The 14,527-nt window shown below is 40.8% G+C and overlaps 1 pseudogene across 1 annotated transcript in view; it reads left to right on the forward strand.

Annotated features, from left to right (window-relative positions):
• Nucleotides 1-14,527, forward strand: part of LOC148142190 (uncharacterized) — a 49,885-nt pseudogene that overhangs the window by 26,216 nt on the left and 9,142 nt on the right. Inside the window, exons 3-4 of the transcript XR_015752192.1 lie at nt 5,054-5,165; nt 8,166-8,255. The product of XR_015752192.1 is annotated as an uncharacterized LOC148142190 (transcript). The remainder of the gene's footprint in view (nt 1-5,053; nt 5,166-8,165; nt 8,256-14,527) is intronic.

Raw genomic sequence — 14,527 nt, forward strand, 5'->3', positions numbered from 1 at the left:
AGACCTTGGCTATTCACCCTATCAATGCCTTTCATGATTTTATAAACCTCTATAAGGTCACCTCTCAGCCTCCAACATTCCAGGGAAAACAGCCCCAGCCTATTCAGCCTCACCCTATAACTCAAACCCTCCAACCCTAGCAACATCCTTATAAATCTTTTTTGAACCCTTTCAAGTTTCACAACATCCTTCCTATAGGAGAGAGACCAGAATTGCACACAATATTCCAAAGTGGCCTAATCAATGTCCTGTACAGCCGCAACATGGCCTTCCAACTCCTAAAGTCAATGCACTGACCAATAAGACAAGCATACCAAACCTCTTCTTCACTATCCTATCGACCTGTAACTCCACTTTAACAGACTATGAACCTGCACTCCTGGATCTCTTTGTTCAGCAACACTCTCCAGGATCTTACCATTAAGTATGTAAGTCCTACCCAGATTTGCAGCACCTCACCTTTATCTAAATTAAACTCCACATGCCACTCCTTGGCCTATTGGTCCATCTGATCAAGATCCCATTGTGCTCTGATGTGACCTTTGCTGTCCACTACACCTCCAATTTTGGTGTCCTCTGCAAAGTTACTGACTATACCTCCTATGTTCACTTCCAAATCATTTGTATAAATGATGAAAAGCAGTAGACCCAGCACCGGTCCTTGTGGCACCCCACTGGTCACAGGCCTCCAGTCTGAAAAGCAACCCTCCAGCACCACCCTCTGTCTTCTACCTTCAAGCCAGTTCTGTATCCAAATGACTAATTCTCCCTGTATTCCATGTGATCTACCTTGCTAACCAGCCTACCATGAGGAACCTTGTTGAACAGTCTGCCCTCATCAATCCTCCTCGTTACTTGTTCAAAAAACTTAATCAAGTTAATGTTGATTATCTGTAATTAGTCCTTGCCTATCCAAATATATGTCCTTCAGGATTTCCTCCAACAACTTGCCCACCACTAACTCAGGCTCACCGGTTTATAGTTCCCTGGCATTTCCTTGCCACCTTTCTTAAATAGCGGCACAACATTAGACAACCTCCAGTCTTCTAGCACCTTACCTGTGACTATCATTGATCCAAATATCTGAGCAAGGGGCTCAGCAATCACTTCCCTAGCTTCTCACAGAGTTATAGGGTACACCTGATCAGGTTCCGGGGATTTATCCACCTTTATGCTTTTTAAGACATCCAGCACCACCTCTGTAATATGGACATTTTTCAAGATGTCACCATCTATTTCCCCACATTCTATATCTTCCATGTCTTTCTCCACAGTAACCTCTGATGCAAAATGCTCGTTTAGTATCTCCCCAAACTTCTGCGGTTCCACACATAGGCTGTCTTCCTGATCTTTGAGGGGTCCTATTCTCTCCCTAGTTACCATTTTGTCCTTAATATATTTATAAAATCCTTTTGGATTCTCCTTAATCTAATTTGCCAAAGCTATCTCATGTCGCCCTTTTGCTGTCCTGAATTACCTCTTAAGTATACTCCTACTGTCTTTATACTCTTCTAATGAATATACTTAAGAAGGAAATCAGAAGGGCAAAAAGGGGGCATGAGATAGCTTTGACAAATAGGGTTAAGGCAAATCCAAAGGGGTTTTGTAAATACATTAAGGACAAAAGGGTAACTTCTCTTTTGCCACTTAGCCACTTTACAATCTCTAGGACTCAATATTGAGTTCCACAAATTCAGTATATGACCTTAGTCCTTCATTTTTATTTCCCCCCACCCCAGATTCCCAAATGTCCCAATCACTGAACCAGAGTTCAAGTTTTTCCTGAGGTTGTGATGGCCATAGAGGCATTTTATATCATATCCAAACAAATCCATGGTTAAAAAAAATCCATGTTTTGTGTCAGTATAAGAGTTAGATTGTATATACTTGTACTGGTTCACTTTGCATATACTCATTGCCTCTGGTTCCTTCTTTCATGAACTGACTATTTTGGAAGTTTATACTAGATCCTTTTGTTCCATACCTCACCTCGACTTGCAACTTCCATATTACAAGTGATCTTCCTATTCTTCCTATGATAACATAGAACCTCACATTTATCTGTGCTGGATATTATTTGCCTAAAGTTTGTGAGAAGATTTGTAGCTCGGGTGCTCATTGTTGTGGTTCTGTTCGCCGAGCTGGGAATTTGTGTTGCAGACGTTTCGTCCCCTGTCTAGGTGACATCCTCAGTGCTTGGGAGCCTCCTGTGAAGCGCTTCTGTGATGTTTCCTCCAGCGTTTATAATATATAATATAATTTATATTATATAATTATAATTATTATATTATATTATATAATTATAATTTATAATATAATATAATAAATGCCGGTGGAAACATCACAGAAGCGCTTCACAGGAGGCTCCCAAGCACTGAGGATGTCACCTAGACAGGGGACGAAACGTCTGCAACACAAATTCCCAGCTCGGCGAACAGAACCACAACATTATTTGCCTATTCTGCAGGTTTATTAATGCCTTCCTGTAATTTCTTGTAGTCTTCGTCAGTATTAACTGTTCCCTTCACTTTTGCAAAATCTATAACTTCAGAAATTGTGGTCTCTGATTCCAAAGTCCAAGTTACTTATGTAAATGTTAACAGTGATCCCAGCATTGTTACCTGTTAATCCTACTGCCACTCTGATTAACTGTACTTTGCTCCCATTCTCTGTTTGCTGTCATGAAGGCAGCCAGCAACGCATTCTATCACTTGTTCCTAACTCTACATTCTCTGACCTTGTTATATTATTGAAGTCCTCTTGTAAATTCAGTTAGATTACATCTGCAGTATTAAGATCTGTCATCTCAAGACTATGCTAAAGCTGGTTAAGCAAGAATGTTCCTTCTGCAATCCATCTTGATGATTCATTTGTGTACTATTCATTTCTAAATCATATATTCTGTTCTTTCCAAGTGATTCCATTATTTTCCTACTTTGGTTAAGCTGACTGGTCTATAATTAATTCTCAGGGTTTCTTCTGTCTGTCATTTCAAATATAGAATTTACGTGAGGTGTCCTCCAGTCTTTATCTGATAAATGTTTAGATATGTACTGATAAAAATTTATTAAACACTCCATGATTCTGTTAAATTCAAAAAAAGTCATGAACACATCTGAGCTAACTATACCACATATTTATTTTGCCTGACTTGGCTGCTCCCTTAGGCTAACTGGCTAGAAATTGTTAAATAATCATCTTTGTATCACTTGTATCGAATTAGGCTGGGACATAACTTAGGTCCCAGCCTAAGTTGAAACTGCGACTCAATTAAAGGCACCTCTACCAAGTTAAAACTGTGCAATATTGTTTTTGTCACGTCTCTGCTGTTGGGTTCTGGAGATAACATTTGACCCACCTTATTTAAATTTGAAACCCTGTAATTGTATATAAACGTTTAATTAGAAATTAAACTAACAGATACATACATGGAGGGAAACTTTCTCATCAAGAACCTCATACGACAGCTATAGATCAGTGATTAGATGTGTACTTACAGCCTAGATATGAATTGAAGAAATAGGTGACTGAAAAATTCTAGCCTTATTTGTATTTGTTCCATGTAGAAAAGAGAATTAGAAACTAATGCAGTGAGTAGATTTTGTGATGTTATTCATCAGAGACAGACCCATCTGTTTCAGCTTCGAAATAAGGAGGTGTTAGACAGGAGGGAATCGGATAATGATTCTGGTTTGTCCATCTGAATAATTCTGACCATGTGGAAATATGAATGGGAGATTGAATGTATTGCAAAGTTATGGAAAGGTTTGCACTTGTTCCTCATTGCAGCCAGCCCTGATCTCACTCTGTCCTTCCACTCTTACCAATTTTTTTTATGATTTCGAGGTACCGATGTTGACTGGGATGGACAAAGTTATAAATCGCACAACACCAGGTTATAGTCCAACTGTTGGACGAAAACCTGGTGTTGTGCGATTTTTATCATTTTTTTTAGTGGCAGTCGGCATTGATAGCCACTCAAAAGACTGCTAGGTAGGCCACAAATTTTGTTGTGCGCAACTCTCCTCCTATTCCTGCCTGCGGAGAAGCTGAATTCCTGCCACAGTCACCTGATACTTACTCTTTCCATCTTGCAATAATGTGTTGTGCTGTGGGTCTGGGTTGCTGGTGTCAAGTGCAGCGATGGCTGCATTCCTCAAATTAGGATCAAAGCATATAAATGACGGGAAATTTGCACAGTATCTAATGTTTAGTATAGTTGTTCTCAGTGTACTCTAAACTGCTACATCCATTTATAAAGCCAATGTTTTTATTTAATCAGAAACATTCTGCATGTCTTAGGAGTTTGCTCTTTACCTTAGTACCTAGTACACAGATTCAACTTACAAAATTGAATAGTTTTGAATAATATTTGCAGTACAGAGTCAAGTCATTTACTTCAACAGATCCATACTGATGTTCATACTTCACACAAGCCTCCCCATCTTCATTTAAACTGATCAATGTGTTCTTCTACGTCTTCACTCGTGTTTACCTATCTTCTAGTTGGTGCATCTAAACAGCCTTATAACACGTTGTGATAGCAATTTCTACATTTTTAACTAATTTCTGAGTAAAGAAATTTTCTCATGAATTCTCTGCCATGAGCTTATATTTATCACCTTCAGTTCTGGTCTCCTGATAGAAATGTCCTTTGTATACCTACCCTATCAAATATTTTTACAATAGTAATCCTCTCTCAGGCCATTATCTTAGTCTTTCTCGCGAAAAATGCCCCAGCACTTCAGTGTTTCTATGGATGAGGTGATGGAGCACCTCCAGTCTAGGGCATCCATCAGTATGTATCAGACCAATTTAACCATTGCTGATGCTGCAATAACACAAACAGTTTAGATACAAAAACGTTCATGGTAAGTACAAGAGTTTTTCAGAACCTTTATATCGAAACATTAAAAAATTTGGGGCAAGCAATTGTGGTTTAGTACCAAACATACTTGTAAATCTTCAAAACAATTAACATCACTTGCCTTGACATAATACCTGTAGGGCAAACTATTTATATTTATTTTAAAAATGTGTATTATTACTATAGATTTCATCCTCAAACCCATGCTGTTTGGAAGGGATTTATCCAGATGTCAAATATGAAACAGTTTTTGGTGAAAGCATATCCTGTGCTTGGTCTCACGGATCATCTCACAAAGGTACAAACCATTACAATTACAAGGTGATAGAGTTTACATGTTGTACTGCCTTACACTTGAAGACTTGAGAGTTTGGACTTGTTATGTTGACAATTGCAAATTATGGGAGAGTTGAAAAGGTTCAACAAGCTGATATCATCCAGGGTGGCATGGTGACTCAGTGGTTAGCACTGCTGCCTCACAGCACCAGGGTCCCAGGTTCGATTCCAGCCTTGGGCGACTGTCTGTGAAGAGTTTGCATATTCTGCCCATGTCTGCATGGGTTTACTCTGGGTACTCCCACATTCCAAAGATATGCAGGCCAGGTGAATTGGCTATGCTGAATTGTCCATAGTTGTTAGGTGCGTTAGTCAAGGGGGTGGTGGGTTACTCTTCAGAGGGTCGGTGTGGACTTGTTGGCCCGAAGGGCTTGTTTCCACACTGTAGGGAATCTAATCTCATAATCTGAAATGTATGGAGCGCTGGGTGAGTTTTGCAAACGGGAAGTATTTGTTTCCTTGCATATCTTTCATTAGCGTAGTGCTTTGTATGCCTTATACAATTTCAATCATCTCGATCCCAAACCCAACCCAACTCCAACCCTCCACTTTTGTATAACACTCTGCCCATCCCTGATGAAACCCTATGACTTTCAAAATTAATTGAGGTTTGCATTTTGTCTGAAAAGCATTTCCAGTCCCACACACTGAACTTACTGTGAATGTGATCACCTGAAAGATGACTTCCTAATTGGCACATCTGAAATCACTGTCAAATTAACAATGGCATTTCTGAGCTTGCAGACCGTAATAGAGACCTGGAACCTATAGTGGATGGCAGCCTGGCAGCTAAAGGTGGAGGCACTTCCATCTTGAAGTTCCCTCTGAAGAGGTTTACAATTTTAGAAAATAAACTCTTGCCACAGCTTCCAAGTCACAGAATTGTCTGTAGATACAGCTAAGGCCCATTGTTCCATGCCATTTCATTTGTAAGGGTGTTGCCAGTGGGCTGAGAACAGGAGGCCTCATGGAGGGGTGTATTCCCCGACCAAGAAGTTGTCTCCAAGCACCTGCTAGATGGTGTCCTCAGTAAGCAAACCATTCACCACTGGGCAGATCCTGGCAGTGCCCTCATGCAGCCCAAAAATAAGCAGTTAATAGTTAAATTGACTCTCTGGTGATGACTGATCTCAGGAACATGTTGGACCATTGACCTGACACTCAGATACACTCTTATACTTCTGCCATGTCAACCTACTTATTTAATTCATGAAAACAGCTACATTAATCGCAGTTCTCCTGGCTAGGAGACAAAAGAAGAAAACATCGATTTCAGGATGCTGATAAAGGATATTAAAAGCAGCACTTGTTTTGCCCTGTATGCTGAATCCTCAGCCATAGCAAATTCCATTCAGTCTTCATTTGACTTCATTGATCCTTGACTCCTTGCCGGTTCTTGTATGAGTGGAATTAGTGGAAATGGAAGTGGGGTGGTTGGGGGGAATTTGATTGTAATAGCAGGTACATTGAATCCACTGCTCACCAGCCTCTGCTAGTATTTCATTAGTGACAGAAGGGCCATTGTGTAGCCTACTTGCTGTTTTGGTCAATTTATTGACCATTAATAGCCACTTAAGTTATCTCTCTAGCTGCCGCAGGTGTTTTATGACAGGCAGGAGTTGCAGAGGGCATATGTGAAGGTGATCCCTGTCAGCCTTGCTTGGACCTGGAATGGGGTCCCTTCTATTCCATTGGAAACCTACTTTTTCTCCATGCGGTAACAACTGCTGTCACTTACTCCCTTGCCCTCTCAATAGCAGCCCACATCTACCAGCCCAGGCTCTGCCTGATGAAACCACCTCTCCCTCACCTTCTAAACTCTAGTAATAATGCTTTTGGGGGAACAAGTCTGCAATCCCAAGAGGAGCCACCACTCCCTTTCATGCTAAGCATTTTTTTTAAGAATTATAATTTAGAATCCCTACAGTGTGGAAACGGGCGCTTTGGCCCAACAAGTCCACACTGACCATCTGAAAGTATCCCATCCAGACCCATTACCCTACATTTTTTCCCTTACTAACGCATCTAATCTACACATCCCTGAACAGTATGGGCAATTTAACTTGGCCAATTCACCTAACCTGCACATTTTTGGACTGTGGGAGGAAACCGGAGGAAACCCACACAGACATGGGGAGAATGTGCAAACTCCACACAGACAGTCGTCTGAGGCTGGAATTGAACTTGGGTCCCTGGCTCAGTGAGGCAGCAGTGCTAACCGCTGAGTCACCATGCCGCACTGTGCTGTTGGAATTAAAGAGTTGACACACATAAAATTAGCTCGGGATGACCTGGCCATGTGCAGGCAGGTTCAAGCCCAATCTTTAAACCAGATGACATGGCCAATGGCTGCAGAATTCTCCAGCCTGTGATTTTGATTTTGACTTTTTATGGAGACGTACCTGGGAAGTTTGGACATATTGAGGCTACATCTCATTTGAATGGCACTTCTTGAGTTCTTATCTAAGTTTGGCTTTCGATCCACTTCTTAGAGCGGTAGAGTTGAAGGGATAGCTGGTAGCACAAGAGACCTGATGGAATGGTTTCAGATGTAAGTTAAATGCTGGGGGAGGAAAGAGAGAAAATGATTTTTTTCCTCTCCAAATAACAGAATGTTTTACTTATCCTGACTTTTAGCTGCTGTGCTGTGATTGGTGTCATTGACATTTGCCAGGATTTCCCAATAATATGTTAAACCGTTGCAGTTGAATGCAGACCTCACTTGGTTGCAATGGGAAGCTTGGCCAAATGCAATGTCAGTACAGTTTCACCAAGTGGGGATGGTGAGGTCTCAAGCTTGTAAATGAATTTGGCCTGATTTTAACCTGTTGTATGCACTAATCTTACTGGGTAAGGGAGCTAACATTACTCCCTAAGTGGCAGCCTTCTATTTCTGGCCCATTTACTGCATCTGCAGTGGTTACAATCCTCTCCTTAATTATTGCTGCTCTCTTTTCACTAGGCTTTATCCACTACCATCACTGTAGGAAAGTGTGTTCTGCCTGAACTAATTTGGGATTCTGTGGACAGGTTGCGCTGTTCTGGGAAAAAGGTAATTTTTGACCTGTAAAACTCAGTGTTGTGATTGCAAGTGTCAATGATTCTGCATAATCTGTATGTCCCAGTACCAAGAAAGAGTGAATTGTTTCTTTTTACCTGATGTGTAGTGTATTCACACAGGAATTCATGCTCAGAAACGTACAAGTGATATACTTTTATCTCTTTTATCCCAGTGTGTACTACATAGATACAGGATATGCTGACGCACAAGCTGTGCAGTACCAGTCATGGTTGAATTGCTTCCATTCATTTATACATTATACATGTACAGGGACTTGTTCTGAGGAACACACCACTGTACTGTTTCAGAAGGGAGGAATTATTCTCTTTAATAAATGTGTACTATGTGAAAGGGTTGGTTTGGTTAGCTGTCTGGATAGCTGGTTTGCAATGCAGAGTGGTGCCAACTGCATGGGTTCAATTCGTGTACTGGCTGAGGTCCCCATGAAAGTCCTGCTTCTCAAGCTCAGCCCTTGCCTGAATTGTGATCCTCAGGCTAAACCAGTTGTCTATCTCGAATGAGAGAGAAGCCCTAAGATCCTCTGGGACTAGGGTGATGTTTTTACTGTGTAAACATGTAAACTGCACTGCGACACTTGGGAATCATGAAAAACTAATCGGAAAGGAATTGCTGTTGTAATATGTACATCTGCAGGAGCTGGGACTGACATAGGTGAATGCTCAGAGTGAAGTGTTACCAGAGGGAACAGATTTGAGGTAATTAGAAAAATAACAAATGGTCACGTGAGGAGACTTTTATTTGGGTTATTGTCTGGATTTCAATATCTGCTTCTGGTGGAAGCAGATTCAGTGGTGACATGAAAAGGGGATTTGGATAAATATGTTGAGGGAAGAAAATTGCATTGCTATTGGGAAAGAGCCAGAAGTAGCACTAATTGAATAACACATCTAAAGAGTTATCACAGATGAAGGATTGAATGGCCTTATTCTATTGTGTTTAGACTCTGATTGTATAAAGTGACCCTTTAAACTTCTTTTCACTGAGGGAAAGTAGACTTAAGAGATTGCAATGAAATTTGGGTCAACACATTGAATTATGGGGATGCCTTACAACAGCAACCAGTATAAGTGAGATAGACTGAGAAAGTCAAGTAGCTACTAACAGAGGGGATCTAATTCTAGGTTATGTTAATAACAGGAAATATTGAAGGAGTGAGGCAACTGAGGAAGCTGTGACCTTTAGTTGATCATTTTGGAAAGTGTTTCTTCCTTGACAAAAGAAGTGTTGTCAGTTTTCAAGAAAACAAGAACATTACAAAACTGCTCTGTTCCCTTGCTTAAGTATCAAAGTTATAGCATAAGCCTTCTTGTTTAACGAATGGAGATTGCACTGCTGTAAATCAGTCCTTGATAAACATTTGGATGGTTGAGAATTCTAAAGAGTTCTGCAGAGTTTCGGATTAAACAGGATTGACTGACTATACTTACCTTCAGATTTTTGTGACCAATTGCTTGTAGCTTTTTCTTAGTATTGGAGACTTGCCTACAATCCAGATGTGTGTCACCCAATCATTAACTATTGAATATTGTGGATATTGAGTCTAAGCTTTCATGTTTGACACAGGTTTACAGCTTTCTGTATTTTGAGAGTTTCAATTATCACCAATCTGAATCTTCTCAGTTGGTACGTACTTTGTGTTGTTAAATTAATGAATCTTTGAAGAAAACATTTGATTCTATAATGACCTTGGGCTTGAAAAATGAATGGACAAGATATATATGCAGTGGTGTATTGACAGTGTCCCTACTGTCAGAAGGTCTAGTGTCCATGCGCTGGAAATGAATCGCAACAGGTCCACGCAAGTGCTTTTGTTGGCTTAGTGGTTAGCACTGCTACCTCACAATGTCAGGGACCCGGGTTCAATTCCACCCTCGGGTAACAGTCTATGTGGAGTTTGCACATTCTCCTTATGTCTGCGTGGGTTTCCGCCAGGTGCTTCGGCTCCCTTCCACAATCCAAAAATGTGCAAGTTTGTTGGATTGGCCATGTAAATTACCCATACTGTTCAACGGTATGTAGGTTAGATGTGTTAGCCATGGGAAGTGCAGGGATAAGATAGGGGGATGGGTTTGGGTGGGATGCTCTTTGGAGGCTTGGTATGGATCCATTGGGCAGAATGGCCTGTTTCCACACTAGGGATTCTATAAATAGAGTTTAAGCAGGCAAGTGTGAGATCATCAACTTAGAATCATAGTCATAGAGATGTACAGCATGGAACAGACTTTTTGGTCCAACTCGTCCATGCTAATCGGATATCCTAAATTAGTCCCATTTGCCAGCATTTGGCCCATTTCCCTCTAAACTCTTTCTGTTCGTTTACACATCCAGATGCCTTTTAAATATTGTAACTGTACCAGCCTTCACCACTTCCTCTGGCAGTTCATTCTATATACGCTTGTACTATTATCACATTTAAAAGGCATCTGCATGATAAAGTTGTTTTTTTTAAATCTATGCCCTCTAGGTTTGGACTCCCCTTCCCTGGAAAGCAGACCATGCCTGTCATGAATTTATAAACTTCTTTAAGGTCACCACTCAACCTCCAACTTACGTGTAAGAAAGATAAATCATGATATTTTCCAAATGGTGAGGAACTAGAAATGCTAGAAGAGCAAAGAATTTGATTTCATGCATGCAAATCATTAAATGAGTACACAGGTGTAAATAAAAACCCCAAAGATGCAAATTGAATGTTGGGCTTTAACTGCAGGGAGCTGAAATTGAATTTTTAAAAATTCATTCATGGGACGCGGACGTTGCCAGCATTTATTGCCCATCCCTAATTGCCCAGAGGGCAGTTAAGAGTCAACCACATTACTGTGGGTCTGGAGTCACATGTAGGCCAGACCAGGTAAGGATGGCAGACTTCCTTCCCTGAAGGACGTTAGTGAACCAGGTGGGTTTTTCATCATCAGACCCTTAATTCCAGATTTTTGTTGAATTCAAATTCCACCATTTGCTGTGATGGGATTTAAACCTGGGTCTGCAGAACATTACCTAAGTGTCCGGATTAACAGTCCAGTGATAACACCACTAGGCCATTGCTTCCTCTTAGGGGAGACCTTAAATTGTCCAAGTTGTGCTTTACCTGTACATCAGCCTTGGCTGATTCAGAGTACTGAGTTCATTTGGGCCAGAACAAAGCCATTCAGCCCTTCTGGACTATGTTGGCTATTCAAATGTGCATTATTAACTAGTACCAATTCCCTGCTTTTCCCCCATACTCTTGCATGTTATTTTCATCAAAATAATTGTCCAGTGACCTCTTAAGTGCCTCCGTTGAACCTGCCTTCATCACATTTCCATGAAGTTTCTCATCCCTGGAACTATTCAGGAAAGATATTGGAGTTGGTGCAGTACAAATTCACCCAAATGATACTGGGATTAGATTAATCATGAAAAGAGATGAGATAACCTGATATGTATTCCCTTGTATATGGAACATTGAGGGGTAATCTGACTGAGGTGCTTAAAATGTTAAAAGGATTGGGTAGGATAGATATGGAGAAACTACTTCCTTTGATGAGAGAATTTCAAACAGACAGATGAAGATTGAGACTAAGCCACTCAGTTCTTTGGGCCTGCTCTGCCATTCAGGCCTGATCTGATTTTAACCTCAACTTTACACTCCTGCATATCCACACCAATATTTAGATTCTTGATTCTCAAGAGAATAATCTAATTGTGCCTTAAAAATATGAAAGATTCTGCATCTGCTGCCCTTTGAGGAAGGGAATTCTAAAGATTCTGAACCCTCTGAGTGAAGAAAATGTTTTCTGATCTGTTTTAAATGAGTGAACCCTTATTTTAAAACTATGATCCCTAGTTCTAGGCTTTCCCATAAGAAGAAACATTGTTTCAATATCACACAATCAGTAAATCCATAAAAATTAACAGAGTAAGGAGTAAGCCATTCAGCCGCTTGAGTCTTCTCCACCAATCATAGGATCATGGTTGATCCAACATTCTTCATGTCCACTTTCCTGCTGTTTACCCACAACCCTTGATTCCCCTATTGACCAACAATATATCTTAGCCTTAAATATGCACAAAGGCTCTTGTTGCACAACTCTGTGTGGCAAGGAGGTTCAAAGATTCTCAATGAACATTCAGACCGAAGACAAAGAGATTCCTGTGGTAGGATTAGAGTAGCCCTGAAGGCTGGAGAGATATGCTGGATATTGTTATGGCCACAGATTATAAAACTCCAGATTAGCTATGGACATATTGAACTTTACATTTTTTTTAAAATAAGGACATATAACCAAAAGTTGACTGCAGATATAAATTTGTTAGCTTCCTAGACAGAGAGAGACTCTGCAATGTCACATCTGATACATCCATACCTAACCTGCTCAAACTCTGGATTCTTGGATACCTCTTTGGAGTTGCTTTTAGCAAAAATCAGTGTTGGAGGAGTAGGATTGTTTTGTAAAGTAGCATGAAGTGTTCAATCCTGCATTTCCTATAGCTACTTAGAAATGGAGAGATGGATCAGATTGAACTTGAGGAGAAAACTGATTTTGTTCGGAATTTAATCAGGTGCAGCTTTTTCATGCCCAGTTTGAGGTCAAAAAGGTTTAAAAAGCCATTTATTCTGTTCTATGACCTGAATGTCTTAACTTTTTTTTAATTAATTGAGAAGAAAACAGCAGAACTGTTAGCTTTGCAAAAATATCTCGGACTGACAACTTAGAATCACAAGGAGCAAAGCAATGGGCATCAAAATGGTGGCACAGTGGTTAGCACTGCTGCCTCACAGCGCCAGAGACCCGGGTTCAATTCCCGCCTCTGACTGTGTGGAGTTTGCACGTTCTTCCCGTGTCTGCGTGGGTTTTCTCCGGGTGCTCCGGTTTCCTCCCACAGTCCAAAGATGTGCAGGTCAGGTGAATTGGCCATGCTAAATTGCCCGTAGTGTTGGGTAAGGGGTAAATGTAGGGGTATAGGTGGGTTGCGCTTCGGCGGGGCAGTGTGGACTTGTTGGGCCGAAGGGCCTGTTTCCACGCTGTAAGTAATCTAATCTAATCTAAAAAACGTACAGCGTTTTCCATGTGAATTGTGATATCCTCACAATAAATGAATAAATGCTCAGTAAAATTGGAATGCATTCTCAAGATGAGTTTAAATGAGGCAGGTTCTTTGGGCTTTGATCCATTTGGCCTCATTGTTCCAGAATGGCAACACTATCAAAGTCCCACTATAGCATGAAGCTTTTCTTTAAATGAGTCTAGATTCTAGTCTCCATCAATGTTTCTAGCAGCATGACCCTGATATTAATTATTTTCTTTCTTAGTAATTTACTTTAGTATCTGAGCTAAAGTTGCATCTCACAATCTGAGCCTGACCCCATCCTGCCCAGGGGCTCCAAGCTAATTTTAAAGCATATTGTTTTGTCTTTAAGACCACTCATTCCACTTTGGAATAGTAATTGCGGCTTGTGATTGGAGTGGGCACATATGGAAGGAGAGAATCTTCGTCAAAGCCCAAGCTTATTCTCATGGGTGGCACGGTGGCTCAGTGGTTAGCACTGCAGCCTCACAGCACCAGGGTCCCATGTTCGATTCCACCCTCGGGTGACTGTGTGGAGTTTGCACATTCTCCCCGTGTCTGCATGGGTTTCCTCTGGGTGCTCTGGTTTCCTCCCACAGTCCAAAGATGTGCAGGTTAGGTGAATTGGCCATGCTAAATTGCCCATACTGCATGAGTCAAGGGGAAATGGGTCTGGGTGGGTTGCTCTTCGGAAGGTCGGTGTGGACTGGTTGGGCCGAAGGGCCTGTTTCCACACTGTAGGGAATCTAATCTAATCTAATCTAATAAAAAAATGTTGCAACAATCAAAAACAAACTCAAACTCATTGACTTATATAACGTCCACAATTACAAAAGGTTGTGGAAATCTAGAGTTCTGTCCCAAAAGAAATTTAGGTACTGAGTACATTGAAGTTCTCCAGACTGGGTTTAAAACATCTTTTGTTTGAGTATGAAAGGATACATTTGTGGTTCAATCATTCCTGAGGGCATTCCAAGCTCAGAAGGAGGAGAATTGGTAAATTCCAACTGCTCATTTGAATGCAAATTCAAAATGTCTTCTCTTTAAGTCATGATTTTGAATTGCTGTTTTTTGTGACAACATTTTACACTCCCAATTACAAGGGTAAGCAATTTATTTTCTCCTCAGCCCAGTGGGGTGTGAGGTGTTATCCTTGGCTCAGTGGTGTCATTCTCGCTTTGAGTCATGAGGTT

This window comes from Chiloscyllium plagiosum, unplaced genomic scaffold, assembly GCF_037043375.1.
Source record: "Chiloscyllium plagiosum isolate Xiang-an unplaced genomic scaffold, Cpla_swu_hap1 HiC_scaffold_30, whole genome shotgun sequence".
In the NCBI taxonomy this organism is placed as follows: domain Eukaryota; kingdom Metazoa; phylum Chordata; class Chondrichthyes; order Orectolobiformes; family Hemiscylliidae; genus Chiloscyllium; species Chiloscyllium plagiosum.